The 26,755-nt window shown below is 36.1% G+C and overlaps 1 protein-coding gene across 5 annotated transcripts in view; it reads left to right on the top strand.

Moving 5' to 3' along the window:
• NAALADL2 (N-acetylated alpha-linked acidic dipeptidase like 2) overlaps positions 1-26,755 on the top strand; it is a 1,576,761-nt gene that overhangs the window by 180,804 nt on the left and 1,369,202 nt on the right. For 2 of the 5 annotated variants that reach the window (XM_061415502.1, XM_061415504.1), the window contains one exon: positions 14,801-14,918. The exons of the other annotated variants lie outside the window; for them this stretch is intronic. The gene's annotated coding sequence lies outside the window, so the exon portion shown is untranslated. The remainder of the gene's footprint in view (positions 1-14,800; positions 14,919-26,755) is intronic. 5 annotated transcript variants of the gene reach the window in all.

Genomic DNA, 26,755 nt, shown 5'->3' with positions numbered 1-26,755 from the left:
ATACCTAGAAGGATAATCTTTTGAATTAAAGTGTGTATTTCCTGCCTTAAAGACTACATGAACCAACAAAGCTTAGGACTCAACCTTGGGTTGATCTACTGAAAGGAACCTAGAAACACATGAAAGTTTCTGTATTGTTGTAGGCTCTAGAAAAGTGATGGCCTCCTATCTTTTTCTGAGTCAAAACTTTTAAAGATTTCTTTATAGCTGCTATACATTTTATGTGGCAATCACAATCAAAAATAAGTTCAAAAGCACCTTTGAATATCTTCAATATAATTCTTCAAAGATTTCTTTTCTGGTCCCATTTACATTGAGATCTAATTCTTATAAGGATCATTTTAGTTGTGAGAACATCTGTTAAAAGAAAAGTATGCATTGGCTTAAGTAATTGTAACAACCTGTAGTACTAACAGCAGTTTTAAAAAGCGAACAATTGTTAGTAAAACCAAAGTCAAAGCAAAAGACATTTAAGAAATGAAAATAGCCACATTAACCGTTCAGTGCATATGACAGAAAGCTTACAAATAAATAATGGTGGCTGAGTAATTCTTTAAAAACAATTTAATGCAGAGAATGGTTCAAAATGAGAACAAATGTTACCTTTTTCAAAACTCTGGCCAAATTTGAAGCAGAAGCAATCCCTCATAGATATTGAAATTAGATTTATGCCAGTATTTACTAATGGGACTCGGATGGGTAGACCATATTACTTCTACTGTTTGTTACAGATGTTTGGTGATATTTCTTAAATTCAAATGTGTATTTTCTCTTTAATTGGTCTGAGATGGGTTTTCATTTATATGTTACAGCTGAAATGAGCTTGAGCACCCTTTCCAATCCCAGCACCCTGGGTTTTCTTGACTTTTCACTGTTGCCTTTCTGTTTCTTTGTATTTACAGTTGAGAAGTTGATGCCAAATTTTGTAAAGCATGTTCCCTTCCATGCTGAGATCCTCTATGCCAACAATCCTCTATGCCAAACAATCTATGCCTAGAGTATGTGCTTTAGTAATAAGCCTGAAAATGGGAACTGACAATGGAAATACTGGCAGCCCCCGTACAATGGGGGTACTAGCCTGTGTTTCTGTAATTAGGAATCTGATTAGAAATGAGATGCTTTTGGTCTTCAATTCAAGCTATGAAATGAAAGGATTTGAGTTTGTATCACTTTTGGCAGAAGGCAGATTTCAGTCACACTGCAGCTTTCTGAGTCTGGCCCTGAAGAACCTGCACTTTGAGTATGTTTTCTAAGCAAACAGTAACTGTGCTTTCTTACTCTGTGTAACTACAGTTCACTTTTTGAAAATAATTATTACTTTGGTTCTCTTCTTAATGTTTTTATGATCTATTCTCTTATTTATTCCCATATTTTCCAGAGTTGACTGTCTTCCCATCTATGTATAAAGCATAAAATAGCAAAATATTAACAATAATATTTACTAAATAGTGTGTATGGCTTCCCAGATGGCTCAGTGGCTCAGTTTAGTTTGGTTCAGTCGCTCAGTTGTGTCTGACTCTTCGAGACCCCATGAGCTGCAGCATGTCAGTGACTCAGTCATCACCAACTCTTTGCAACCCCATGGACTGCAGCACATCAGTGGTTCAGTGGTAAAGAATTTGCTAAGAAGTCACAGGTTCGATCCCTAGGTTGGGAAGATCCCCTTGAGAAGAAAATAACAAACTACTCCCATAATCTTGCCTGGGAAATCCCATGAACAGAGACACCTGGTGGGTTACAATCCATGGGGTCCCAATGAATCAGACATTAATTAGTGACTAAACCATACTACCAGCAAGTGCTGTGCTTGGTGAATTGCATGTATTTCTAATTTATTCTCTTATGAGTTTTATGAAATTGATACAGTAATTATCTCCATTTTATAAATGTTGATGTTAAGTTGCTAGGTCTCATTTTATATGTGAGAGACATAATCGTATATCAAAAAAGTGCTAGAAGCCAATATTCTCCAACACTGTGCTGTATCAGTTCAATTCAGTTACTCAGTCATGTCCAACTCTTTGCCACCCCATGGAATGCAGCACATCAGGCTTACCTGTCCATCACCAACTCCCAGAGCTTGCTCAAACTCATGTCCATTGAGTTGGTGATGCCCTCCAACCATCTCATGCTCTGTCTTCCCCTTCTCCTCCTGCCTCCAATCTTTCCCAGCATCAGGGTCTTTTCCAGTGAATCAGTTCTTTGCATCAGGTGGCCAAAGTACTGGAGTTTCAGCTTCAGCATCAGTCCTTCCAATGAATATTCAGGACTGATTTCCTTTACGATGGACTGGTTGGATTTCCTTGCAGTCCAAGGGACTCGCAAAAGTCTTCTCCAAGACCACAGTTCAAAAGCATCAATTCTTCAGCGCTAAGTTTTCTTTACAGTCCGGTTCTCACGTCCATACATGACTACTGGAAAAACCATAGCTTTTATTAGACAGACCTTTGTCAGTACAGTCTCTGCTTCTGAATATGCTATCTAGGTTGGTCATAGCTTTTCTGTCAAGGAGCAATCATCTTTTAATTTCCTGGCTGCTGTCACCATGCAGTGATTTTGGAGCCCAAGGAAATAGTCTCTCACTGTTTCTGCTCTTTCCCCATCTATTTGCTATCAAGTGATGGGACCAGATACCATGATCTTAGTTTTCTGAATGTTGAGTTTTAAGCCAGCTTTTTCACTCTCCTCTTTCACTTTCATCAAGAGGCTCTTTAGTTCCTCTTTGCTTTCTGCCATAATGGTGGTGTCATCTGCATATCTGAGGTTATTGATATTTCTCCCAGCAATCTTGTTTCTAGCTTGTGATTCATGCAGCCCATCAGGCATTTTGCATGATGTACTCTGCACATAAGTTTAATAAGCAGGGTGACAATATACATCCTTGCCATACTACTTTCCCAATTTGGAACCCGTCTATGGTTCCATGTCCAGTTCTAACTGTTGCTTCTTGACCTGCATACAGATTTCTTAGAAGTCAGGTCAGGTGGTCTGGTATTCCCATCTCTTGAAGAATTTTCCACAGTTTGTTGTGATCCACACAGTCTAAGGCTTTGGCATAGTCAGTAAAGCGTAAGATGTTTTTCTGGAACTCCCTTGCTTTTTCAATGATCCAATGGATGTTGGCAATTTGATCTCTGGTTCCTCTGCCTTTTCTAAATCAAGCTTGAACATCTGGAAGTCCATGGTTCATGTACTGTTGAAGCCTGGCTTGGAGAATTTTGAACATTACTTTACTAGCGTGTGAGATGAGTGGAATTGTATGGTAGTTTGAACGTTCTTTGGCATTGCCTTTCTTTGTGATTGGAATGAAAACTGACCTTTTCCAGTCCTGTGGCCACTGCTGAGTTTCTCAGATTTGCTGGCATAGTGAGTGCAGCACTTTCACAGCATTATCTTTTAGGATTTGAAATAGCTCAACTGGAATTCCATCACCTTCATCATAGCTTTGTTTGTAGTGATGCTTCCTTTTTTGTATACCACCCAGTATTACAAAGTACTCTATCCCTAGATAATCATTTAAATAAAATCAGCATTAATCCCCTTGGTCATTCATCCATACTCATCCTCTTTCATTTCACAAGTATTATTTGAGGCCTACTATGTGCAGACATTGTGTAAGTCTCTGTGAATGAAAGCATTGTGTCCACTCCCTGCCATGCAATGCTTACAGACAAACTAAATACAATTAACAGTGCCTAAAAGTATGGCCCACTCTAGTACTCTTGCCTGGAAAATCCCATGGACAGAGGAGCCTGGTAGGCTGCAGACCATGGGGTCGCGAAGAGTCGGACACGACTGAGCGACTTCACTTTCACTTTTCCCTTTCATGCATTGGAGAAGAAAATGGCAACCCACTCCAGTGTTCTTGCCTGGAGAATCCCAGGGATGGGGGAGCCTGGTGGGTTGCCGTCTATGGGGTCGCACAGAGTTGGACATGACTGAAGCGACTTAGCAGCAGCAGCAGCAAAAGTATGGATACCAAAATATGGAGAAGTCACCCCAAGTGCCACAGCAAATGTGCAGGTGTGCTGAAAAATTTTTAAAATACACAACAGCATCTATTGGATATCAATCACATGAACTACTTTCAATTTGCATGTATTTTTTCAAATGTCTGTGAAATTAATATGAAATGATTAAGTGTTTAACCTAACCACTTAATAAATAAAACTAGATGGTATTTCCTTTGGCCTAGAATACTAAGAAGAAAATTTTTAAGAACATCATAAACAGAACAAATTTAGGAATATCTGGCCTGAGGAAAGCAGTTTTTATATTTTCATCAGAGAAGTTTAAAGAATGAGCCAAATGAAACTGAGCTAGGGAACTCTTGTAGGAACTCAGGATTCAGGAGAACAAAATGAGACTGAAATTGATTAGAAAAGTGATATCCAGTCGGAGATGCAGAAATACTTGCATATTTTTCTCATGAGGTTATTTAAATCTCATTTAAAGGAATTTTAGTGTCTTCAGGATAATTGTTAATGTGAATTCAAATTATAAAAGATATTTGGGAATACTTCTCTTTTAGTGATATACTTGAATGTTTTGCCTTATGTATAAATAATAAAAACATAAGTGGGCTATCAATCTTATTAATTTGAAGATGACATGTTTTTGATGTTTAGGCTATTGCTTTTAACCTCAGCCAAACTGAATGCACTGAATAGGAAGAGCATATTATACTGTCACCTTAAGAATATATGATTCTAACGTCTCCTTGGATACATAGACATCTCAAAGAAAAATAATGGTAAATCTGAGGTAGAGATGTATTTGACAGTCCAATGTCTACACACTTCTAATTTCCTCTGTTCAACTGCAAGCTTCACTAGTAATTTGAGTCCTAGAGCATGTAGAAATTGCTAGCAATGTTCCCCTAGCTACTTTTTCATGAAAAGATGATTATGTGATGCTAAGAGGATTTGTTGACAAGAGGAGGAATTTTTATTCCGTAAATCTGCTTTCAAGGAAAAAAAGAAGAGAATCAATGGAAAATAGCAGTTGAATCATTTTCTGGAAGATTAGAGAAATTACCACTGGGACTTGCTTCCATTATCTCAGAGCTTAGACTTAACTATGTTTTTCATATCACCAAGTGAGGGAGTGAAAATTGAGAGAATATGAATGATCCATCAGGGAGAACATATGTAGGATAAAACAATATTCGTGAAATACATGATTGCACATTAGGTCTCTATGTGCATGCATGCTAAGTCACTTCAGTCATGTCCTACTCTTTATAACCCTATGGAGTATAGCTCACCAGGCTCTTCTCTCCATGGGATTCTCCAGGCAAGAAAATTGGAGTGGGTTGCCATGTCCTCCTCCAGGGAATCGTCCCAACCCAGGGATGGAAGCCATGTCTTATGTCTCCTGCCCTGGCAGGAGAGTTCTTTACTAGTGCCACTGGGAAACCCTAAGGTCTCTATATGCATGTGTAAAGGGTAGAGTGACATTTTAGAAAAGGTCATTTGATTAAGAGAAGATCTAGACTCAACCCTTATTTCTGCCATTTATTTATAAATATGATCTTAAACTTGTTTTTGTTTAGTTGCTTAGTCGTGTCAACTCTTTTGAAACCCCATGGACTGTAGCTGTCCAGGCTCCTCTGTCCATGTGATTCCCCAGAAAAGAGTACTGGAGTGGACTGCCATTTCCTTCTCCAGGGGATCTTCTGGACCCTGGAATCAAACCTGTGTCTACTGAATTAGCAGGTGGATTCTTTACTGCTGAGGCACCAGGAAATACCCATAAACTTGTTGCTTAACTTTGTTCAGCCTCAGTTTCCACAGCTATAGAAATACATTGTAGGAAGGAGCCACAGATCCTTTTAGAATTATTATAAAAATTGTGTTCTTCTAAGTCCAGTGTACCTTTCATTCTATGACAGTGATCTCCATTTTGAACATCAAGTGCATTGTCATTGGCATCGTGCAGAGATTGGACTATACTGATAATTGGACTGCACTGATTCTATGTCATTAACTTAATATGTTAATTTAGAATAATTAATGGTTACCTGGATTACCATCTCTAAAAGGCAGAGTTATGATTGTCATATGTCACTTTGAGAGTGACAATTTATGATTATTTAAACATTTTTGAGTACTTATTTACTTCTTCAGAATACTGGCCTTTATATACAATTATTTGAAATTAAGTAGTTTATTTGAAATACTGTTACATCTTGGTGTTCACATTGTTATTGTTTACCTAGGGACAGTATATTGGAGAAGGAAATGGCAACCCACTCCAATATTCTTGCCTGGAGAATCCCAGGGACAGAGGAGCCTGGTGGGCTGCCATCTATGGGGTCACACAGAGTCGCACACGACTGAAGTGACTGAGCAGCAGCAGCAGGGACACTATATTCTACATTCTGTTCAGAAAATGTTTGTTGATCACATCTTTATATAGATTCTGAGATAGTGAATATTTATAGATAGAATGACCTAAATAATATATTTAGAATTCTATTTTTTATGTTTCTTTGATTTAGTGACTGTAAATTGAAAATTCAAATCATTGCTTTGTATTCTTATGATATATACAATATACCAAAACCAAAAGTCCATAAAATATTAAAAGATTGGTGTTATTTTTTCCTTTTGAAGGCACTTTGTTTCTACAAAATAAAACTAACCTGAACAAATTTCAAGTGGTAAGGAAAATTTAGTGAAAAAGTGAAAGTGAAGTTGCTCAGTTGTGTCTGACTCTGTGTGACCCCACGGACTGTAGCCTACCAGGCTCCTCCATCCATGGGATTGTCCAGGCAAGAGTACTGGAGTGGGTTGCCATTTCCTTATCCAGGAAAATTTAGTAAAACTTGATAAAAATATTTTAACATTGGAATCCATGTTTATCTTAAATATTCAGAAATATACACAAGGATGCTTACTTATTGCTCATTAAAATATACTGATACTTGTAAAACATGCTATGTTGAAAAATGGTGCAGAACAACACCTTTAGCTAATTGTAATTGTGGTTTACAGAAATACACACACACACACACACATGCACACACACCCCTATGTGCACACACACTGTATTTGAAATGGACTGGAAGACTATCCACACAATAGTATCTTTAATCAATAGAATGAAGGTTGGGTCATTTTTATCATTTATGTTTTTACATTTTTTCAAAGTCTCTATAATTAAAATTAAATTATAACTGAAATGCATTTAACTATAAAATGACAGAACAAAACATCTTCACTTCATCTTTTGTAGTCTGAACAAATGAGGATCATATAATAATTTGGATATTTTTATAATTTTCTGTCCAGTTCCCTTCTATAGGAATTTCACTTGTGAGACTACTTTCTTAAGAAAAGATTCAGTAATGAGATTTTGAGTCAAAGGCTAATGTCAAGTTTAAGTTTGAAAATACTACGTAGTCTTCCATAAAATTCTACCAACTCTGTATGACTTTTCATACACTTAATAATTCTGACTGTTGTAGAGAGTTTTATCTTTATCTACCTAAGTGAGAGCAATACATCCTATTTTTGTTTCACTATATGGATTTGGTAATGAGATTATATTATATTTAAGTGATCAGAATTTTATAATTTACTTATTTGTGTTTTGCCTAATTTTCTGTTAGTATGTTGGGTTTTAATCTATTGATTTACAAGAGTTCTTATGTAGTAGACTCTTCCTGTCAAGACTTTCCCTCTACTTATTTTCCACTTTTAATGTTAAAAAAATTTATTTATTTAGTCTATTCAAGTATAAATGAGTTACAATATTGTTAGCTTCAAGTGTATAGTAGAGTGATTCAGTTGTGTACACTGAATATTGTGTACACTGAATATAAATACACTGTGTGTGTATTCAGTAATACTATTATTTTTATTATTCAGACTCTCTTCCCTTATAGGTTCTTACAACATATTGAGTATAGTTCCCTGCACTACACAGTAGGTCCTTGTTGGTTATCTATTGCCATGGACAGAGGAGCCTGGTGGGCTACAGTCCATAGGATCGCGAAGGCATGACTCAAGCAACTTTGCATGCAGGCACTTGTTTTATTAGCCCCAAACCTCTTAATTTATCCCTCCCCCCACATTTCCCCTTTGGTAATCATTAATTTGTTTTCTATGTCTGTGAGCCTCTTTCTGCTTTGGATATAATTTCATTTGTATCTTTTTTTTTTCTTTTCATTTTTAGATTCTACATATAAACAATATCATATGATATTTTATTTCTCTGTTCTCTGTCTGGCTTGCTTGACTTAGAATGATAATCCCTAAGTCCATCCATATTGCTCCAAATAGTATTATTTCATTCTTTTTATGCCTGAGTAATATTCAGTCATATATAATATGCAGTCATATATAATACACAAGTCATATACAAAATACAAGTCATATGCAATACAAATGTATGTATATATTATATATGTGTATGTACATATGTGGATATATATATATCATCTTCCCTCATGGTAAAGATGGTAAAGAATACACCTGCCAATGCAGGAGGCATGAGTTTGATCCCTGGGTTGGGAAGATCGCTTGGAGCAGGAAATGGCAACCAACTTCAGTATTCTTGCCTGAAGATTTCCATGACAGAGAAGCCTGGTGGGCTACTGTCCATGGGGTTGCAAATAGAACATGACTGAGCAAATAACACTTTCTATATAAATATAAATACATATATATATACACACACACACATAATCTTTATCCATTCCTCTGTTGATGGACAGAGAACATTTAGGTTGCTTTCATGTCCTGGCTATTGTAAATGGTGCTTCAGTGAACATTGGGGTGTACACATTTTTTTGAATTATAGTTTCCTCTGGATATGCACCTAGGAGTTGGATTGCTGGATCATATGGTAGCTCTGTTTTCCATGTTGTCCTCCATAGTGGCTGTACTAATTTACATTCCCATCAACAGTGTAGGAGAGTCCCCTTTTCTTCACACCCTCTCCAACATTTATTTTTTGTAGAATTTTTGGTGATGACCATTTTGACTGGTGTGAGGTGATAACTCATTGTAGTTTTTATTTACATTTCTCTAATAATTAGTGATACTGAGCATTTTTTCATGTTCTTTTTAGCCATCTGTATATCTTCTTTGGAGAAATGTCTATGTAGTTATTCTTCTGGTTTTTGATTGGGTTGTTTTTTTTAATATTGAGCTGCATGAGCTGTTTGTATATTTTGGAGATTAACTCCTTGTCAGTTGCTTTGTTTGCAAATATTTTCCCCTATTCTAAGGGTTGTCTTTTCCTTTTTTTTTAAGTTTTCCTTTGCTGTGCAAAAGCTTTCAAGTCTAATTAGGTCCCATTTACTTATTTTTGTTTTTATTTCTGTTACTCTTGGAGATGGATCAAAAGAAGATATTGCTGCAATTAATGTCAACCACTTTTATTTTAAAACCTTATTTATATTAAACTTTTTCAATACATCATTACCATTTTTTGAACGAGTAAGGGTATCTTGGTTAAATATATCATGGTAGTTAAATACTTTCATGGTTGTAGAACACATTTAGAGGGGCCTTTATCACCAAAGAGTATATAAAATATTTTGTAACTTATTTTATTTATTTATTTAAATTTAAATTTATTTATTTTAATTAGAGGCTAATTACTTTGCAATATTATATTGGTTTTGCCATATATCAACATGAAACCTCCATGGGTGTACATGTGTTCCCAATCCTGAACCCACTTCCCACCTCCCTCCCCATACCATCCCTCTGGGTCATCCCAGTGCACCAGCCCCAAGCATCCTGTATCCTGCATCAAACCTAGACTGGCGATTCATTTCTTATATGATATTATACATGTTTGAATGCCATTCTCCCAGATCATCCCCCCGCTCCCTCTCCCACAGAGTCAAAAAGACTGTTCTATACATCTGTGTCTCTTTTCTCACATACAGGGTTATCATTACCATCTTTCTAAATTCCATATATATGCGCTAGTATACTGTATTGGTGTTTTTCTTTCTGGCTTACTTCACTCTGTATAATCGGCTCCAGTTTCATCCACCTCATTAGAACTGATTCAAATGTATTCTTTTTAATGGCTGAGTAATACGCCATTGTGTATATGTACCACAGCTTTCTTATCTGTTCGTCTGCTGATGGACATCTAGGTTGCTTCCATGTCCTGGCTATTATAAACAGTGCTGCGATGAACATTGGGGTACCTGTGTCTCTTTCCCTTCTGGTTTCCTCGGTGTGTATGCCCAGCAGTGGGATTGCTGGATGGCATGGCAGTTCTATTTCCAGTTTTTTAAGGAATCTGCACACTGTTCTCCATAGTGGCTGTACTAGTTTGCATTCCCACCAACAGTGTAAGAGGGTTCCCTTTTCTCCACATCCTCTCCAGCATTTATTGCTTGCAGACTTTTGGATCACAGCCATTCTGACTGGGGTGAAATGGTACCTCATTGTGGTTTTGATTTGCATTTCTCTGATAATGAGTGATGTTGAGCATCTTTTCATGTGTTTGTTAGCCATCTGTATGTCTTCTTTGGAGAAATGTCTATTTAGTTCTTTGGCCCATTTTTTGATTGGGTCGTTTATTTTTCTGGAATTGAGCTGCAGGAGTTGCTTGTATATTTTTGAGATTAGTTGTTTGTCAGTTGCTTCATTTGCTATTATTTTCTCAGTAACTTATTTTAGTATTCCAAGTTTTAATGTCTCTAATGGATTTTTTGATCTTTCTGGAATGTATTTTTCTGAAATGAGTAGAGAAAGAAAGGAAAAGTGCTACTTTAAAAAATTTTCCAATGGACATTTAAATTTTGTAATGTTAATTTTTGAATAATGGTCTTATCCCAGCTTATTTGAAGCACAAATTTTATCATGCATAATTTCCCTATCTGCTTGATAACTAAGATAAGTGTATATTTTTAAAATGTGAACAGTTAACAAAGGTGATTCATTCACTCACAGAGCTATTAATGTCCATCTTCTTTTATTCTCACCCTGTTATTCATTTTATTGAAGTGTCAATTTACTGAGCCTGCTCAGTACTGTTAATAGATACTCATGGTTTCTGGTTGGTCTCTGACTTCAGGGATCTCAAAATTGAGGCCATCTTTACTTACATGCAAAATAACTAGTCTAAGTACATCAGATAGATATGTGTATTGTAATAGAATATTGCAATAAAAACTTCATTCCTCAAGTTTTTGAACACACAGATCATAGAGTATTAGAGTTGAAATGATCTTAAAGATTGTCTATGTCCAGTCTCTTGTTTTATATTTAGGAAAACTGAGACCCAAAGAAATTAAACGGCTTAATCAAGACCATATTTTGAGTTACTTACAGAAGTTGATTTAAAATCTGGATTCCCAAATGGTCCTTGCATTTTGATTTATCAAGATATTCCTATAATATGAAAAAAAGATTCATGGTGAAAGAGCTATTATTGTTTCCTCTTCTAATATTTTGAACACCATTATTTCTGAAAGTGAACCATGTTTTATCGTACATCATATAGAACCTTTGGTGCCCATCTCCCTCCATTATTCAATGATACTGTCTTTAAGTGTATTGGTTCTCTTCACTGTTAGATTGATTCTTCTGCCTTCTATGTGCCATGATCTTAGAACTTTTTCAGGGATATACATAGGGAGATATTACTCATTTGTTCTTTCTCTGTGCATTTGTAAGATTTCTGATAGTTGGTCTTAAAATATCTGCATGGTTTGGGATGAAGAAAGAGAAGAAGATAGGATTAGAAACCAAATTTTTAAAAACTGTGTTAAATCCTTCTAAATATTTCCTATAAGAACAGACCTTTGGACTCTGTGGGAGAAGCCGAGGGTGGGATGATTTGAGAGAATAACATTGAAAAATGTATATTAATGTATATAAAATAGATGACCAGTGCAAGTTTGATGCATGAAACAGCACACTCAGAGCCGGTCCTCTGGGACAACCCAGAGGGATGGGGTGGGGAAGACGGTGGGAGTAGGGTTCAAGCTTGGGGACACACATGTGTACCCGTGGCTGATTGATGTCTATGTATGGCAAAAAACCTCATAATATTATATAGTAATTGCTCTGCAATTAAAATAAATTAATTTAAAAAACCCTCAAAGGCAAACATCTTTCATCAATCACTAATATCTGATGTACTACACAGTATGATTCTTATCACAGAAATAACATACAGATGAGGCAATAATATTACTTAGGGATAGTTATGTTTATATTTAATAGTTGGCCTTCTTTGCTGTGGAGAGAAAGATTGGAGACCTAGCAGAGTTATTTCAGGGGTCCTAAATGAGTCTGCAGTTGATTAATTAGTGGTGTATGACCTTTGGTTACCATGCCCTTAAGACAATGACCGAACAAGTGCTGAGAGCAGTTTATCTTTGGAAGACAAAATCAGTGTTTCAGAACAGAGAAAAATAAATAGCTTGATCATTGGCTTAAGCATTTCCTTTGATTTGCGGGCTTATTCTATTTAATTTTCCTCAGTAATTTTTTCAGGGCATTATCAGAAGTACTCTTTTAATTTGCATATAATGTGTGAACTTTTGAACTTATAATTTTATATAATAGTACATTTATAATATACTTTTAAGAAAAGATAGGTATTGAAAACAGTCACCTTTCAGGATGATCTACTCTCTTAGATCCTAAATCTGATGCCATGATACCTTTTGTATATAACAGGGCAGCTCCCTTCGTAGAGACTGTCCTGCATCTCTACTTGTGGGCTTGTGTTGAGGGGCTTAGGGTTCCCTTCTTACCCACTTATGTATGCATATGTTACAGAGACTGTGTGATTCCTATGCATGCAAAGCCAGTGTTCAAATAAGCTTGTAGTTCTTGATTAGTGGGCAAAAAAATTGAGCAATTTTACCCTGGACCAAAAAGTGACTGATTAACTCAGGAATTCTGAAGTTGAAAGGATAGTTATTAGCATAAGGTTATGCCTATTGAACGTGGTGGATGTCACTCTAAAACTTTCAGTATGATATGCCATTTTGGGCAGCTTTTAAATATATTATGGTAGAGTGTTTTTTTTTTTTTTTTAATTAGCTTTTCATATAGTGTAATTGAAAGGTAATGTATTATATATGTAATGCTTACTCATTAAAAAAACAAGCTACATATTTCTGAAACACAAATATTATTGTAATTTTTCATTTTGTTGGTTAAATTAAAACATTATTTAAACAACATTAAAATATGACGTTCATTATTAATTATTTAGGGACTTGCTCAGATGTCATTAATAAGATACTTAGTAGGATTGCTCTTTAATTGGAATACACAAGAGCTCTTTGGTTCTCGTTTTTGGAGGAAACCTGAGCCATATTTTTATTATCTCTTATGTCATCTTAGAGTAAATTTTAGAAATATTTAAGTATTTTAAATTTCCATCTCATTTAAACCTAATATTTTTCCCAAGTTTGTGTGATACATTTATACTTAAAAATGTATCCTCACTTTTCCTGTTATTTTCCATTTTCAAAAAGATAGGAATCGAAAAATATATTCAAACATTTGGTTCATGATTCACTGTTTTTTTTTTTCAGCCTGTATCCCTCTTTGATATTTTCAGCCACTGCCATTAGCAAGATTTTGACTTACCCCAAAGTTAGTGTTAAAAAAACAAATCAGTTTGAAGAGTGGTGGTTGTAGAGAAATTATTACGTTCTTTACTTCAGTAGCCCTGTGTTTACTAAACAGAAACAGAGAATTGGAGGTGAGTTACAACCAACATTGGAAGCTACAGATTATCTTTATGATGTTCTTATATAACATGTTTTATAATCAGGTCCCTTGGATTTCAGGTGGAATCTGCCAGTTCATAAAGCTAAATGAGTCTTCCTAATAGAACTTTTTGGGTCCAGTTACATAATTTTCAGTTTCCCTGGGTAAGGAATTGATTCATATTTACTTTTTTTCACTTTCTGAAGAGGTGGGTTTATTTTTGGTTCTACTTTACACTCACCACTTGGAGGAGCTCATTATGACATGACATACTTTTGAGTGACTAATAATGTCTAGGGAGTAACTATTCTCATTTCCCATAGATTCATCCCTCACATATGCTTAACATCATTTATTGGTCAGTTTCTGTTTTCTTTAGGTTACATATTCTTTACTATATTAGTAGTGTTTATGGACAAAAGAGTAAACAATGGTTCAGAAAAACTTTCTCAAAAGGTACTCAGCTCTGCTAAACTTTAAAATTCCAACCTTACAACCCCTAACATACCTGTCACTCTAGTCCAAGGGACTGATGAGAAGAAATTGGTCAGTAGGAAAACTTTGAGCAGTTGGGTGAATATTGATTATTTCAACCATTCTTTATGGCTATGATACTTTCTTTGAAGTAGTTCCTTTCCTAATTTAATCATCTCTCTCTGTTATGTCAAGAGCAAAATATATTCTCCTCATCATGTTCCTCAAATGCTGACTAATCTTTGCTGTGTCTCTGATTGTGGTTTAAAAGCTTTAAAAGATAGAATATAAGTGCATATATGTGGTGTGTATAATGGGAAACTGAATTACTTGATTTTATTTTCAAAATGGGCTAGAGAAAGTTGAAAAATAAAATAAACAAGACAAATATATATTGCAGAATGAGTGTGTATATTAAATATGTATCATATGGTATATAAAGATTTCAAATATGTGTAATTTTTCACTGTTTTCTCTTTTCTAATAACGTTCCTACATAAGCTTAAATTTTGTGCATACTTCATTTCCTTATCTCACCAAATGTTTCGTGACATTCAGGTTACTGGTTATGAGGGAAAACAGGCAGTGACATCTGTCAACACATTGATTTCCAGGGTTGATACAGATGGTCTGAGCTGATCCCTGCTCTCCCTCACACCCCATTTGTGTGCCTTCCAAAGCTACCTGCTCATCTACATGGATGACCTTCTCAAAGAGGACCAGTCATGAAGGGTATTTAAAGGGTGATTTATTTGCTATAATTTCTAAACCTGTTTATTATTTATTCAAAGATCTATAAATCTGTAGAACAGATAGGCAAACTTTGGTTAGGATAATTGTGTTTTCCAGAAGCAGTATAGAGAATTAGAGAGGTTTCAAGTTGAGAGTCCATAAACCTGATTCAGTAGTTATTTGCTTTATGACTTCAGTAAGTCACTTTTGTATGTCTTTTAGTTTTGTACTTTAAAAAAAATGGATTAATAATATACCAGTAGCAATGATGGGCTACTGTCATAGGCTTTGGGCTACAACCCTGAAGAAAATAGTGTAAATAAATCATAAATAATCACAATAAGTTTGGCTTCTTGGTGATTACATTTACATTGGGAGAGATAGGAGATAAACAAATACATTTGTAGAATGTATACGATATCTGATAGTGATAAATTCTATGGGAAAAAGTAAAATGAAGGAAAGACAGTAGACAGTATGAAGAAAGGAGATGTTGCAGTTTTAAGGAAAGTGAGAAGGGAAAGCTTCACTGAGGTATTTTTAAACAAATACTTAAGGAGGCAGGGAGAGCCTCTAGTTATCAGGGATAAGAACTATCACATTAAGTGTGACAAATTAGGTTAAAAAAATCTTAGCACCGTTGCTGGCTAAAGTACAGCAGTGTTTAAGAGTATTTGCAAGTAGTATTATAAATACATTAATCTTGGTTTTAAGAATTTAAAAAAATTTTTTAATTGGAGGAAAATTGCTTTACAATGTTGTATTGGTTTCTGCCATTCAACAATGCAAATCAGCCATAATTAAAGATCTTTTATGTGCAGCTGTGAGTTTCACTCTCATCACAGAAGTAGCCTGTGACTATGTGGGTTGTGCCAGTATTTGGTTACTTTTCTTTTTGTTATGTGAAAACATAATCCAAAGAATGAGTCATAATCTCAAAATCTTGTAGTCAGAAAGACAATTTAATTGTTTCAGGTACATTTATTTTTCCCAAAATTGGAAAAATAATCTTTAGCATATTGGAATAGAAACTATCTTTTAGAACTTGATACAGAAACTGATAAAGCTATTTTTCTTTTTCTTTCTTTTTTAAACTAGAAGAGTCTTTAAACACACTTAAAGCTTGTTTTTACCTCATTATAGAAAGAAAGCTAGAAGTAGATGAGCCTGAAACATTGACTTTTATCCATCTTGAATTTCATGGAGCATCCAGAATGATGCATCTTTCCCTTCAAATATTTATCCATCACTTTCAGACAAGTGGTGTATGAAGCAATAAATAACAGATAGCTAGAACAGGAGAAAACAGTTTTTTAATGCCTTGTGCTTAAACTGTCACTCTGGCAGGAAGTAATAACTGAATACTGCATTATTTAGGGCAAGGTAATAGACTACTTCCTTATAGAGGCAAATTACTTTGGGATTGGCTGTCTTTCCCTCAGAAGCCAGGGTTTCCTCAGTGAAAGACTAGATTTGGAGGTTTGATTTGAAGTGATTGGCTACTGAATCCTCATGCTATATACACCAGAAAAGTGTTTCCTTTGAGACTCTGGTCATCATTTATCATTAAATAAAGAGTCATGCCAAGTGCATGCTTTTCCATATGGTAGGCGGTGGGATGCTTGATAAAAGCAGAGACCTGGCACTAGAATGATCTGTGTTTAACTCTGTTACTTGCTCGTATGATTCTAGATAAATTGCCCAGTGTTCTGGGACTCAGTTTCCCTGAATCCCAGAAAATTGGAAAGTACAAGTAGATACACTAATTTAATTGAGTAACTGCAAGGATTAAGTTAAATGATGGGTGTAATGATCTGGAACTTACATTTTGGTGTCAACAAATAAATATTTACTACTTACAGATGATTTAAAGATCTTAAGTTACATAATGGCTTCCCTGGTAGTTTAGATGGTAAAGAATCTGCCTGCAATGAAGGAGACCCAGGTTTGATCCCTGGGTTGGGAAAATCCCCTGGAGAAGGAGATGGCAACTCATTCCAGTATTCTTGCCTAGGAAATTCCGTGGACAGAGGAGCCTAGGGGGCTAAGTCCATGGGGTCTCAAAGAGTTGGACATGACTGAGCAACTAACACTTCTTTCACAAGTTGCATAATATATAGACGTTTAGCTGTTGATTTTTGGTAATAGATGCTATTTCTATATGTATCATAGAAGGCACCCAGGTAATATTAGTGTTTTTTTTCTGTTCCCTCTCTCCCTTTGAATTTTACAAACCATAAGTAGTTTATGATCCCAAAAGATCATGTTCTATTGAAGGCTTTGTATTAGCCTCCACCTGCACAAATCTTGTGTGTCAGTATTCTGTCTAGTTTTAAAATACTATCTGGTAAATATAAGATAGCAGATTTGTAGAGTTGCATACTATTATGCATAGTAATAGTGCTGGTTGATGGCGTTTGGGCCTGCATGCCAATATTTTAAAATCAGCTTCTATTCAGTTGAATAATTATACTTTGATGCATGAAAAGTCCATTATGAATAGGACTAGTTCTAGTTTCAAATACTCTTATTCATAATATTCATAATTTACTTGCTTTTGGATGGTAGTTATGATGGTTTCCCAATTGTAACTGCAAAATTCCTCTTTTTCAAGGTGCTCATTACTTTGGTCTATAAAGTAAGCCAAGTTGGACCAATAAATAGAAAATGAAATTAGTTGTGATTTTCACATTAATTTCCTTATTATGGAAGTGATTGAGTCTTACTTTTTCTACTTTTTACTCCTTATTAAAATAATTTTTACCATTTTTCTGGACATAATGTGAACATATATTTGACAGTGTTTATAATGTGTGTGTGTGCTCAGTTGTGTCCAACACTTTGCGACCCTATGGACTGTAACCCACCAGGCTTCTCTGTCCATGGGATTCTCCAGGCTAGAATACTGGAGTGGGTTGCCATTTCCTCTTCCATGGGATCTTCCCAACACAGAATCAAACCCATGTCTCCTGTTGCTCCTGCATTGGCAGATGGATACTTTACCACTAGTATTTCAAATTGTTACAGGATCACACAATATTTCTATATTTACTTGGGAGTTTAATCACTTTTAAAGTTTTTAATTATCAGAATTTTATAAAATTAAACTATATTTTATTTCCTCTGTTTTTACTACTTTGATATTTTAAACAATATTGGCAAGAATATGACCTTGTTTGCAATTTTTTTTTCCACACTCATGTCCTAGGAGTCATTGATCTTTTGAACATGTAAATATTTGAAATTTTCTATATTAATTCTTTTGTGTATAATGGTATTTTAAGTCCAGTGCATGTTTTATTTCATGGCAATACATTTTGAAGAACAGGTGTAAAATCATTGGCATCATGTGGAGACTGGATTATAGTAATCCTATATCACTCTTAAATTCAGAATAATTAAAAATTACCTGAATTGCAACTTTTAAATGCAAGATGACATTTGCTTCTTTTCTGTAACTTTGAAAATGCCTCACTAATAGTTATTTGAACTTTTTTTTAGCACTATCTGCTTATTTTATGCTATTAGCCATTAATTGGGTTTATTTAAACTAAGTAGGTTATTTACCGTCTCTTTAGGAAGACTTACCTGGTGATAACACTCTCAGATGAGATCTGAAAGAATGGATATTCAAAGACAAAATGATCTAAATAATATCTCAGAATTCTGTTGCCACAAATTTCTGTGATTTAAAATCATTCCATTTACTGTCTATAATATAAACGCCATAACTAAAAAACAACCAGCACAATATTGAATTGCAAATGTTATTTTTTTCACGTTGAAGTAATTTTATTTTTATGTAAAAAAAAATAGCTGAAAAAAATACCCAAATGTTAAGAAAACAGAAAACAGCGAGAAAACCAATTTCTCAGCCTAAATAATCAGAAAGGGACACAAAATTTATGCATAATGTTCATTGAAGAATATATTTGTAAAGAGTTCCCATGGATGCTCACATTCAGTTGTGTTCGACTCTTTGAGACTGTAGACTGTAGCCCATTAGGCTTCTCTGTCCATGGGATTTTCCAGACAAGAATACTGCAATAACCTGTAATTTCCTCCTCTAGGATATCTTCCCAACCCAGGGATCAAATCTGTGTTTCCTGCTTGGTAGGTGGATACTTTACTACTGAGCCACCTGGGAAGCCCATTTCCAAGGATCAGTTCAGTTCAGTCATGCCAGACTCTTTGACAGCACATGGACTGCAGCACACCAGCCTTCTCTGTCCGTCACCAACTCTCCATGGACTGTATTTCCAAGGATAGAGAATAGTTAAATAATTTACAGCATATCCACATGAAATGTGAAAGTCGCTCAGTCATGTCTGACTCTGAGACCCCATGGACTATACAGTCCATGGAATTCTCCAGCCAGAATACTGGAGTGGGTAGCCTTTCCCTTCTCCAGTGGATCTTCCCAGCCCAGAAATTGAACCGGGGTCTCCTGCATTACAGGCAGATTCTGTACCAGCTGAGCCACCAGGGAAGCTCAAGAATACTGCAGTGGGTAGCCTATCCCTTCTCCAGTGGATCTTCCCAACCCAGGAATTGAACCAGGGTCTCCTGCATTGCAGGCAGATTCTTAACTAACTGCACTACCAGGGAAGCCCCATATCCACATATGGAACTTAAACAATTTTAATATTTTATGAGATTAGTTCATGTGTGTGCTTAGTCATATCCAGCTCTTCAAGACCCCATGGTCTGTAGCCTGCAAGGCTCCACTGTCCATGAAATTTTCCAGGCAAGAATACTGGAGTGGGTTGCCATTGCCTCCTCCAGGGGATGTTCCCGATCCAAGAATTGAACCCAAGTCTCCTGCACCTCTTACACTGGCAGGCAGATTCCCTACCATTAGTGCCACCTGGGAAGCCATCGGGAGGTTAGTTTATGACAGAGGAAGTATTCACAATATAATGGTATGTTAAAAATACAAAACTATATACTCACTTTGATTTCAGTTTTGATTTATAGAAATATATGAATGCACATATGTATGTATCTTATATGTATGTTTATTTCAGGATATAATAATAAAGCTGAGTGTTGTTTGATTTCCTTTGCCAATGCTATTTTATTTTTTCAGATCATATATGGCCTTGTTGCAGAATATTTTATACACATTTCCAAATGTTTGTAATCTTTTGAACACGTAAATGTTTCATCTTGGTGATTCTTTTATAAGTAATATGTCAGAAACAATCAAAATGGGTAGTTTTTGTAAAATTACTAAACAAAGTACTCATATTTCTTTATTTTAAGAAAGAAATAAGTATCAGTAAAGTGTATATTAATGTACTAAGTTGTGTTTTCAAATGGTATCACAGTAACAATGTGATAATTGAATTTCACACCTTCCAACAAGCTGCCTTTTATTGCCATGAACATAGAATCTAAATAAAAATATTTGCTCTGGTTTTGCTTATTAAAACATACAATGTAAGCTTATTACGTGATTTTAATCACAACAGAAAGATTTTAGGACCTTTCTGCATGTCCTTCATTCAGTAGATAATTATGAATGTCCAGTTGATATATATCAAGAACTTTGATAGGCCCTGGAGATAAAAAGAATAAGAAAGGTTTTTTATTTTAATGTGAAGAAAGAATTTAGTAAAGAACAATTTTATACTATAGTGCTTCATTGTTAATATAATAGAAGTACATATGAGAAGCTATGGGACAAAGGACCCTAACTCTGAGTGGGATTGTCAAGGAAGACTAAAAAAAGTGATGTATCTAATCTGAGGCTGAAAGTGAAGTGAAGTGAAGTGAAAGGTACTCAGTCATGTCCGACTCTTTGCAACCACCTTGACTATACAGTCCATGGAATTCTCCAGAATACTGAAGTGGGTAGCCTTTCCCTTCTTCAGGGGATCTTCCCAACCCAGGGATCGAACCCAGGTCTCCTGCATTGCAGATGGATTCTTTACCAGCTGAGCCACAAGGGTCTGAGACTGGAGATAGGAGTTAAAGAGGAAGGAAGAAGGTAAAGGGCATTTCTACACAGAAAATAGCATGAACCAAATTATGACTATGGCACTAGGAGAGATTACAGAAGAAGATCAGTCTTTAAAAAAGCTGTTAATACTTTGTTAACAGTATCAGCATAAACAATTAAGGAGACTATGTGAGAATATCAAATTATAGACTTATTAAAGGTAACCATAAAAATATGCTTTGCATATTAACACAATATTCAGAAATGTTAGTGAAAGAATTTGTTCCACATGAATTATTTTTCTAATAAACATTTAGGAAGGGGAAGGTTAATTTATTCGTGCTTGATAAAAATATATTTTAGTACTTTTGCTTCATTAAACATGATTTTTCCTCCTTTGTTCATTTTGCTTCTTTTGGAGATTTTGGAATTGGTGTAATTATGAAACATCTGTTTTTGCCCTCTGCTGTAATACAGTCATGTCTTCCTGTACTATTTAGATACTCGGCAATTTTTGTGTTTGTATTTTTTTTTTTTTTTAAACTGGCTCCGGCTTCCATGGTACTTCAGACAGTAAAGAATCGGCCAACGAGGTGGGAGACCCTGGTTCGATCCCTGGGTCGGGAAGATCCCATGGAGAAGGAAATGGCAAGCCACTTTAGTATTCTTATATGGAGAATCCTATGGACAGAGGAGCCTGGTGGGCTACAGTCCATGGGGTCACAAAGAGTAGGCAGTGAATGAGAGACTAACATTTCACTTTTTTTCACTTTCACTTTACTGGCTTCAGATTGTTATTTTTGCCTTTTATTTTTTCCCTTCTGATAAGGAGTCCTGTACCTATTTCCAAAAGTTCTTCAATTGACTTTGGAATTTTGACAATTCTTACAGTTAGTTAAAATTCATATTATTGCATTTCCATCTTGAGCTTATGCTAGGTAAGTGGTTTTCAGAAGTCCTGAAGTATATGTACTTAACATCCCTCCATACCTCTCAGACTGTCCTTTTGTAGCCTGTTCTCAACGTTGGCTTTTTCCTTGTAACTTTAAAATTGTGTCAGTGCAGGAAGAGATTGGTATACAGTCTGATTTAGTCTAGAAATGTCAAAATGTCAAGGCCCCGGAGCACATCTCCATCAAGGGTCCCCATCAGTATCGCCTGAATGATACTGAAATCTTGGCTTTCAAACCCCATTCTTAGTCCCTGCCTCTTATCTGCCTCTCAAGTAGGCAAATGTGCCCTGCATTGTACTCAGCAGAAAAGGGAGAATTAGTTCCTCTTTAGCATTGCTTCAGAGGAGGGATTCATAGTGTCTCCAAGCCTCAAAGGCTATGTAGTCCCAGGGAGGCCTGGTAGAATGTGTCTGAGGAGCTTATCACCGCTATCTATGATATCTCTTAGTAGGCAATGCCCCCCAGATTATTTTTGTATGGCCTGATCAAAGGCTGGGCTTCTCATAGAAACTGACATAATTTGAAGGGAAAGAGAAAATGACCACAGTGTTGACTTTGGAATATTAGAAATTTGTTGTATAGTAATTCTGTTTCCTTGCTATGGACTGCCTTTGGAGATACTAATCAGGATCATGCATAATCAAAATAAAAAAGCAACTTCAAGTGCTTCATATCTAAAGCTTATAATATCAAGTTGCTATTTAGCTATAACAGTGAAGTCACAGAAGGCATAATGATTGTAGAACTTGAATCTAACAGCAGTTAAAGCAAATGGAATACATAATAAGAATACATGGAAAGAAGACAGGACCAGGGTTGGAAAGATGTTATATTTCTTTTATTCTGTGACAGACAGTACAGACTTCCATTTAGCTCTGTTTATGGAAATGTATTAAATTGATGGTTACCATCATATTAGTTCACGATACAGTTCTATTTTGTTCTGTTTCAAATTTGTTCTAGTTTTAACCAAAGAGATCCACTTAAAATGATCTTAATAAGCTTGAGTGAATGTAAGCATGCAGTTGGGAAGGTGTAAGTCTGTTTAAGAAGAAATATATATGAGTCCACAATGACTGCAGCTCAAGAAAAACAGTATGAACCACTTTGGGGAAGGTTAATTGCTACAATAGGAGACCTCTGTAATATCCCCCAAGTGGGTCCTGTATATAATGATTTTTCGGTCCTCTATGGGATACAGCTAGAATTATAAAAATTTTATCTGTTGTTTGCAAGCAAGATTGACTGAGATACTTGTATTTCTCAGACTTACTACACGTCTGCAAAAAGATAATGGAACAAATGGCACCCATAAATTCTCTGTTGAAAATACTTCTTGGTTTAAATTTTCATGCTTGCTTGAAAGATTGTGTTTGCAGGTTACATTTCTAAAAGAGATCCCAGGAGACCTGAGATAAGAGTTGGGACTGGACATCCTGATGGGACCACTTTCTTTGCCATTAAGAAACTAGTGGAAGGATGGGAGTGCCTTCTCTCACACCCTGCCACACATAGAGGCTGGATTATAAAGCAAGAAGCCCTTGGTCATTCCTTGATTGAAAAGAGAGAGGCTCCAGCTCCAGGGCCAAGCTCTTCATACTGATAAAGAGCTGCAGTGTTGGGCAGCACATAGGAAGGGTACAGGGGTAATCTAGATTTAACTGAGTGCCACACAAAGGAAGGAATACCTGAAGAATAGAACTCATTGCAAGGGTTTCCCAGGTGGTGCAGTGGTAGAGAGTCTACCTGCCAATGTAGGAGATGTAGCCCCGGGTCAGGAAGATCCCCTGGAGAAGGAAATGGAAACCCACTCCAATATTCTTGTCTTGAAAACTCCACGGATAGAGGAGCCTGGTGGGTTATAGTCCACGGGGTAACAGAGTTGGGTGTGACAGCACTGAGAGCCCATTTCAGTCTCTTGTGTCTTGTAAATTTGACTCTGTGGTGAAAAACAACTGAAACAGTGTGGCTAATACAGTCCCTAAAATATTTGTGGTCATAGACTAGTGGCCTTAATGCTAGACTAAGGTAGACTAAGTGACCTTAATGCTAGCCCAGTGGAGTTTGAGCTTTGTATTAACAGGCGAAAGGCCAGAAAAATTGAAACTTTTGTTCATATTGTTTTGATTATAAGAATGACTTGCTCAGAGTTGTGTATGAAGACAATGCATTTGCTGTTTATGTGACAATGGGTTCAGAGAAGAAGCTTCAGAGTCTATGCCCATGTAATAGGTAATACTTTTCCCTTATAAAGATACTTATGTACCTTAGAAATTTTGAAGTTAACTTGTTTTTCTACATTTTTAAAACAAATATATTGGAAGATCTTGGATCAACTTAAACATATTTTTCTGGTAAGGACATCATTATTAAATAAGTATATTTTCCAATATCAGCCTAAGTGAGTTTCAACTTTATATGCTGTGATTGGAATATATAATTCATGCATATATTAAAGAGAATTACAGTTTAGGATGGATTCATAATGATACTGCCATCAAATTTTATGGATCAATGGAGAGTATTAGAGTTTCTGGAATCATGCTGTGTTCTTATAAAGGCCTTAGGTGTAGAATGAATATATTATTTCTTTTTGCTAACCACAAGACCCTAGATAGTGGATGAAAGACCGTGAATGCTTTCATGTTATGTTACTCTGGGCACAATCTTAGAAACATTTCCAATTCCTAACTGTGTTTATTTCTTAATGAAAGAGATTATGGTATCTCCACAGCTCTGAAAAATCAGTTTCTGTCAACAGTCAGCTAAGACCACACACCAAGGAAAAAAAGTAAAGAGATTCCCAGTGAGGTTTATGATCAGAATTATTGGCGAGTTAAAAAAAAAAATTCTTGAGTAGGACTCTTCAAAAATTCTGATTCTATAATCCCTATGTGGCCTCAGACTCTGTATTTTTCAAATAAGTTCAGGTTTGAGAACCACAGCAATGTTGTGTGATTGGGAAATATACAATAGAAATAGAAAAGCAATAGAAAATAAAAGGTAGGAATTTTGCCTTTATTTTGCTTTCTGGTGTGGTCAAAGGAACACATAAAAATTAAATGATACTTTCAAAGCTAGTGAATGATGAATTAAAATTAATATAAACAAAAAAGTACATTAGAAGAGCAAGTCAAGTATTCTTTTATAATTTCTTCTTAAATTGTAGAAAAACATATATGACATAAAATTTGCCGTTTTAGCTATTTAGGAGTGTGCTGTTCTGTGATATTAAATATATTTGTATTTCTGTGCAATCACCACTACCATCCATCTCAGAATTTTTCATATCCCATAACTGGAATTTTTAAGCAGTAACTTTCAATTCCCTCTTCCCCATCTCCTGACACCACCATCCTAGTTTCTGTCTTTGTAAATTTATTCTAGCCCCTCATTTAAGTATGCTGCTGCTGCTGCTAAGTTGCGTCAGTCGTGTCTGACTCTGTGCAACCCCATAGACGGCAGCCCACCAGGCTCCCCCATCCCTGGGATTCTCCAGGCAAGAACACGTGTGGGTTGCCATTTCCTTCTCAAATGCATGAAAGTGAGAAGTGAAAGTGAAGTCGCTCAGTAGTGTCCGACCCTTAGTGACCCCATGGACTGCAGCCTACCAGGCTCTTCCATCCATGGGATTTTTCAGGCAAGAGTACTGGAGTGGGGTGCCATTGCCTTCTCCATCATTTGAGTATAATCATACATTATTTGTCCTTTTGTGTCTGGTTTATTGCCTTCAAATTTCAACCATATCATAACATGTTTCAGAGCTTCATTACTTTTTATGACTGAATAATATTCCACCATATCTATATATACAACACTTTGTTTATCCACTGATGGGACATTTGGGTTGTTTCTAGCTTTTAGCTATTGTGAATAATGCTCCTAAGAGATTGGCATACAAATATCTGTTGGAGGCCTGCTTTCAGTTCTTTTGAACTGGAACTGCTGGATCATATGGTAATCATATATTTAATCTTTTGAGGAGCTACTATACTATTTTCCATATCTTCAGCACCATTTTATATTCCTGCTAGCAATGCACATAGTAAACCAAGCATTCTCACCTTTCCAATAACTTCTCAACCTTTGGCAGAAATTGCCTTTCGATTCTCTTCTTTTTTTTTTTTTTATTTCCTACTAAAATACCCTGGTATGGTGTTTACTATTTATGGCAGAAAGTGAAGAGGAACTAAAAAGCCTCTTGATGAAAGTGAAAGTGGAGAATGAAAAAGTTGGCTAAAAGCTCAACATTCAGAAGACGAAGATCATGGCATCTGGTCCCATCACTTCATGGGAAATAGATGGGGAAACAGTGGAAACAGGGTCAGACTTTATTTTTCTGGGCTCCAAAATCACTGCAGATGGTGACTGCAGCCATGAAATTAAAAGACGCTTACTCCTTGGAAGGAAAGTTATGACCAACCTAGATAGCATATTCAAAAGCAGAGACATTACTTTGCCAACAAAGTTCCATCTGGTCAAGACTATGGTTTTTCCTGTGGTCATGTATGGATGTGAGAGTTGGACTGTGAAGAAGGCTGAGCACCGAAGAATTGATGCTTTTGAACTGTGGTGTTGGAGAAGACTTGAGAGTCCCTTGGACTGCAAGAAGATCCAACCAGTCCATTCTGAAGGAGATCAGCCCTGGGATTTCTTTGGAAGGCATGATGCTAAAGCTGAAACTCCAGTACTTTGGCCACCTCATGCGAAGAGCTGACTCATTGGAAAAGACTCTGATGCTGGGAGAGATTGGGGGAAGGAGGAGAAGGGGACGACAGCGGATGAGATGGCTGGATGGCATCACTGACTCGATGGACGTGAGTCTGGGTGAACTTCGGGAGTTGGTGATGGACAGGGTGGCCTGGCCTGCTGCAATTCGTGGGGTTGCAAAGAGTCAGACATGACTGACCGACTGAACTGAACTGAACTGAACTGACTGA

The sequence above is a fragment of the Bos javanicus genome, chromosome 1, assembly GCF_032452875.1.
Source record: "Bos javanicus breed banteng chromosome 1, ARS-OSU_banteng_1.0, whole genome shotgun sequence".
Classification (NCBI taxonomy): Eukaryota; Metazoa; Chordata; class Mammalia; order Artiodactyla; family Bovidae; genus Bos; species Bos javanicus.
Note: the sequence above shows the minus strand (reverse complement) of the source record. Positions and strands in the feature narration are given on the sequence as shown.